The sequence below is a fragment of the Gigantopelta aegis genome, chromosome 9 (genome assembly GCF_016097555.1).
Source record: "Gigantopelta aegis isolate Gae_Host chromosome 9, Gae_host_genome, whole genome shotgun sequence".
NCBI lineage: Eukaryota > Metazoa > Mollusca > Gastropoda > Neomphalida > Peltospiridae > Gigantopelta > Gigantopelta aegis.
Genome location: NC_054707.1, coordinates 47,410,948 through 47,416,947, shown reverse-complemented (window position 1 = coordinate 47,416,947; position 6,000 = coordinate 47,410,948). Strand labels below are relative to the sequence as shown.

The window sequence follows — 6,000 nt, the reverse complement described above, 5'->3', positions numbered from 1 at the left end:
TACCTTTTTGACAGTATATAGGAACACTTTATACCAACCTACTACATGAGATATGGGGCGGCACGTAGCCCAATGGTAAAGCGCTCACCTGATGCATGTTTTTTGACAGTATATAGGAACACTTTATACCAACCTACTACATGATATATGGGGCAGCACGTAGCCCAGTGGTAAAGCACTCACCTGATGCATGTTTTTTGACAGTATATAGGAACACTTTATACCAACCTACTACATGATATATGGGACAGGATGCAGCCCAGTGGTAAAGCGCTCACCTGATGCATGTTTTTTGACAGTATATAGGAACACTTTATACCAACCTACTACATGATATATGGGGAGGCACGTAGCCCAGTGGTAAAGCGCTCACCTGATGCATGTTTTTTGACAGTATATAGGAACACTTTATACCAACCTACTACAGGATGCAGCCCAGTGGTAAATATATGGGACAGGACACTTTATAGCCCAGTGGTAAAGCGCTCACCTGATGCATGTTTTTTGACAGTATATAGGAACACTTTATACCAACCTACTACATGAGATATGGGGCGGCACGTAGCCCAGTGGTAAAGCGCTCACCTGATGCATGTTTTTTGACAGTATATAGGAACACTTTATACCAACCTACTACATGAGATATGGGGAGGCACGTAGCCCAGTGGTAAAGTGCTCACCTGATGCATGTTTTTTGACAGTATATAGGAACACTTTATACCAACCTGCTACATGATATATGGGGAGGCACGTAGCCCAGTGGTAAAGCGCTCACCTGATGCATGTTTTTTGACAGTATATAGGAACACTTTATACCAACCTACTACATGAGATATGGGGCGGCACGTAGCCCAGTGGTAAAGCGCTCACCTGATGCATGTTTTTTGACAGTATATAGGAACACTTTATACCAACCTACTACATGATATATGGGGAGGCACGTAGCCCAGTGGTAAAGCGCTCAATGCACTCACCTGATGCATGTTTTTTGACAGTATATAGGAACACTTTATACCAACCTGCTACATGATATATGGGGCGGCACGTAGCCCAGTGGTAAAGTGCTCATCTGATGCATGTTTTTTGACAGTAAAGCGCACTTTACTACTGATGTGGGGCGGCAGTGGTAAAGCGCTCACCTGATGCATGTTTTTTGACAGTATATAGGAACACTTTATACCAACCTACTACATGATATATGGGGCAGGACGTAGCCCAGTGGTAAAGCGCTCACCTGATGCATGTTTTTTGACAGTATATAGGAACACTTTATACCAACCTACTACATGATATATGGGGCGGCACGTAGCCCAATGGTAAAGCGCTCACCTGATGCATGTTTTTTGACAGTATATAGGAACACTTTATACCAACCTACTACAGGATGCAGCCCAGTGGTAAAGTGCTCACCTGATGCATGTTTTTTGACAGTATATAGGAACACTTTATACCAACACTACTACATGATAGATGGGGGGCGGCCCGTAGCCCAGTGCATGTAAAGACAGTATATCACCTGATGCATGTAAAGTGCTTTTGACAGTTTTTATAGGTATATAGGAACACTTTATACCAACCTACTACATGAGATGTGGGGCGGCACGTAGCCCAGTGGTAAAGCGCTCACCTGATGCATGTTTTTTGACAGTATATAGGAACACTTTATACCAACCTACTACATGAGATATGGGGAGGCACGTAGCCCAGTGGTAAAGTGCTCATCTGATGCATGTGCAGTCTAGGATTGATCCCTGTCAGTGAGCTCATTGAGATATTTCTTATTCAAACCTGTGCACCACGACTGTAACTCACTGGTGTTGGAAGGTGCCAAAAAGGGGGGTGGGGGATTCACACTTTTGCACTATTATAAAGCAAATGTAAAGCAAAATATCTGAAAAGTGGGGGGCACATGCTACCTATGCCAGTGCTGTTATATCAATACTTCTAATAATACTTCTTCTTCTTAACTTATTTTCATGCTTATATCCAATTAAGGTTAAAGCACACTGTCCTGGGCACATACCTCAGCTATCTAGGCTGTCTGTCCAGGACAGTGGGTTAGTTGTTAGTGGTTAGTGAGAGAGAAGATGGTGTAGTGGGCTTACACCTATCCATTGAGTTGTTAAAACTCATTCTGGGTGGGAGCCAGTACTGGACTGCTAGGGGCAGGACGTAGCCCAGTGGTAAAGCATACGTTAGTTTGATCTGCGGTCGGTCTGGGATTGATCCCCATCCGTAGGCCCATTGGCTATTTCTCACTCCAGCCAGTGCACCACGACTGGAATATCAAAGGCCGTGGTATGTGCTATGCTGTCTGTGGGATGGTGCATATAAAAGATCCGTTGCTGCTAATCGAAAAGAGTAGCCCATGAGTTGCGACAGTGGGTTTCCTCTCTCAATATCTTTATGGTCCTTAACCATATGTTCAACGCCATATAACCATAAATAAAATGTGTTGAGTGTGTACTTAAAATAAGTCCTTCCGAACTGCGAACCGCAGCCTTATGTCCGATGGCTTAACCATGACACCACTGAGGCCGGTTACTAATACTAATATTATGAGTCTGCTTGTTCTTATTAACAAACAATAACACCAACAGCTCCAATACAGACTGAGCCTTTAAGATCCACTGCTGTCACTACTACTACCACCACCACTACTACTACCGCTACCACTACCACTACCACTACCACTACCACTACCACTACCACTACCACCACCACTACTACTACTACTACTACCACTACTACTACTACTACCACTACCACTACCACCACCACTACTACTACCACTACTACTACTACCACTACTACTACCACCACTATTACTACTACTACTATGAGTTTGTTTACTCTTGTTGACAAACACAATAAGACTAACAGCTTCAATACAGACTGAGCCTTTAAAAGCTACCGCTGCCACCACTACTACTAGTACTACCACTACTATTACTACCACCACTACTACTACCACTACTATTACTACCACTACCACCACTACTACTACTACTACAAGTTTGTTTGCTCTTGTTAACAAACACAATAACACCAACAGCTCCAATACAGACTGAGCCTTTAAATGCTACCACTGCCACCACTACTACTACTACCACCACTACTACTGTGAGTGTGTTGGCTCTGACAGCACACTGGCACACACTGGAGCACTACTTTATCCATTGAACACTTCCTCAGCTGCGTAACTAATTTGTGCACTGCATAGATCACTCAATTAGCCGAGTCGGGAGGAATGCTTTTCAGCCGAGATTGACGCGAAACTTGTCAGATCTGACCAGGCTGTCTTGGAGTCCACACGTTTTATTGCCAGTCATAGGAGGAAAAAATGTGAAATTCTTTATCAGGTGAAAAATCTACATTTGTGTTTCGTGTATCAGACAAGAGATCGACAGGCTCTATTTGATGGTTTATTTTGCAAGGCTGATAGTGGGGAAGTGTGCTCTGGATATATTCGATACTTAATTGCAGATAAGGAGAGTTAAAGGTAACAGTTTTGTGATAGCGATGTGGTAATTATAGTGTGTTGGCTTATTTTTGGTATGGGTTGAAATTATCTCTTTAAACAGTGGATTAAGAAACACATGATGAAAGAAATAATTCTCCCCTGTTGGTATTATTACATGTTACATATTGATTGTTAATCTGTATGTCTAATGAATGATATATTTACTGTTTATTTGTGTATGATCTATATTTACATCTATTTAAAGCATTCTTTTATAAGCAAAATAAGCTAAACTCTGTAGGTAATTCACTGTAAATGGTGATAGATATCTGTATAGGAAAACAATGTTTATAATTTTCATAAAGATGCATGTATACCGAGTATATATTTATGTGTATATAATCTATATTTAATGTCTTTATTTGTAATCAATATACATGTGTACCCATGTAGCCAAATCAATATGCAATAAAATTAACACATAAAAACAGTATTTGATTGATATTGCTAGATAGTTATCAAATGAGTGTGTATTATTTTCCTTTAATATGGCTCATAATATATATACATGTGTATTTATTATACATGTATAAGCACAATATTGCCTGCAGTATGTATTGAGAATAAATTGTACATAAACATAGGGTTGGATGCACACACACTTACATGTATGTGACTGTTGGTCATTTATTTGCACATTCACAAGCAACTGAACTAATGGTCCAATGAGATTTTCACTCATTCCTGAATCCTTTTTTTTTTTATTAAACATACTTGTAAATAAATATGTATAATAGTACCATAAGTATATTTAAATAAAAATAACAAATGTTTCTTAATTAACATTTCTAATTCTAGCCAGTACATCACGACTGGTATTACAAAGGCTGTGGTATGTGCTATCCTGTCTGTGGGATGGTGCATATAAAAGATCCTCTGCTACTAATGGAAAAATGTAGCGGGTTTCAAGTCTAAGACTATATGTCAAAATTACCAAATTTTGACATCCAATAGCCAATGATTAATAAATCAATGTGCTCTAGTGGTGTTATTAAACAAAACAAACTTTAACTTTATAAACACTGTTTCAACATGTCTAAGTTGCCACCTATATTCAGTGGACAGTTAAATTCCCACTAAATGATTTTCAGTGTTAAGTGACCTGTCTAACACAGCCAGTGGCCACCTAATTTGGATCCAAAATTGCTAAAATACCCGTTGATAGTAATAGTAATTACATGTATATACAAACATCCATATGTGGCCAACTTGATGGACTTGTAATTAATGTGCCATTAATATATAAAATATATAGTCAATCCACAGAATTCTATTTGTTTAATGTGACTGGTCTTAATATAAGCTTTTATTTACTGACATATAATTGTTTTAAAAATTATTTGTGATAGCCAATTTATAGTGCCAAAATAATTGTGGATAGGACAGATATTCTGGAATAAATACAATTAGGAGTGCAGATATAATAAAATAAGCTTTTAAAATTATCATTTTATTTACTGAACATAAGTATAGTTAGTAACGTTGTATTTTTCTGTCAGAAATGTGAGAATGTTTTTTTAATGTTCTATTAGCAAAGAGCTAACAATAACTTTCCTTTTATAGATAACAGGAAAACATAAAATATTATTTACCAGAACATTTTTAATTAAATTTAATTACATTTTAAAATAAAAAAAGAAGTAATTATTTGTAATTTTGATTTTCACTTGACTTTCTATATCCATAACAACCATTTATGTTTTATAATTAATTAATTTAAATTAAATTCATCTGTTTTGTATATTACAAATCAATGTTAATTAAAAGGTCAAAAGTTTATTGTGCATTTAATACTTGTATTAAATTTTGGTGTTCTGTGTAAGCAGGTTTTAGCATTTGTTTCAATATATTAATGTTTCCATAACCTGTATCTTAGTATTAAATATTCAGCTCAGTTGTAGTTGTAGGAAAAAGAAAACATTTTGTAATATGGAACTTTATTCAAATATCTCATTTTCGTTATCAGGATGGGTACTGTTTAATTGTGTGGTGTGTAGCTAGGAATATATTACATCTTGTCAGTAGTTTGTGGTATAAATTCAAAATAATGGGCAGCATGTCGCTTCCTGAAAAAAAGAAAAAAGCTTGGGAATTGATTCAACAATTTACAGCAGTCGATTATGATCTTATGATTACGATACAAAATGAATCTCATAATGTATTCTGAGCAGTGACTCCAGTAATAATCATGTGATGTTGGTTGTGTCATGGAGCTGCCTGTATTCTGATTTTAAAAAGCTGATCAGTGTTTTGTGAAAGTGTTATTGAAGTTTGTTCTAAAATAATTTTATTTTGCTACTAACTATTTTATCAGTAATTATTTTAGTGTTTTAATTATTACAGCATTTTGAAAAAAAGAGAAAGAAAGAAGTAGAAATTATAGTGGAATAAAGGGTTTGTTGAATATGTCTTAAGTGTGAACAGGATTTTTGTTAGATCATATTTTATTACTATATGTATATATGTATTTGAAAACA

General features: G+C 36.8%; 1 protein-coding gene across 1 annotated transcript in view; it reads left to right on the top strand.

Moving 5' to 3' along the window:
• Window positions 1-3,310: 3,310 nt before the first annotated feature.
• Window positions 3,311-6,000, top strand: part of LOC121382345 (polypeptide N-acetylgalactosaminyltransferase 16-like) — a 64,170-nt gene continuing 61,480 nt past the window's right edge. Inside the window, exon 1 of the mRNA XM_041511931.1 lies at window positions 3,311-3,502. The gene's annotated coding sequence lies outside the window, so the exon portion shown is untranslated. The remainder of the gene's footprint in view (window positions 3,503-6,000) is intronic.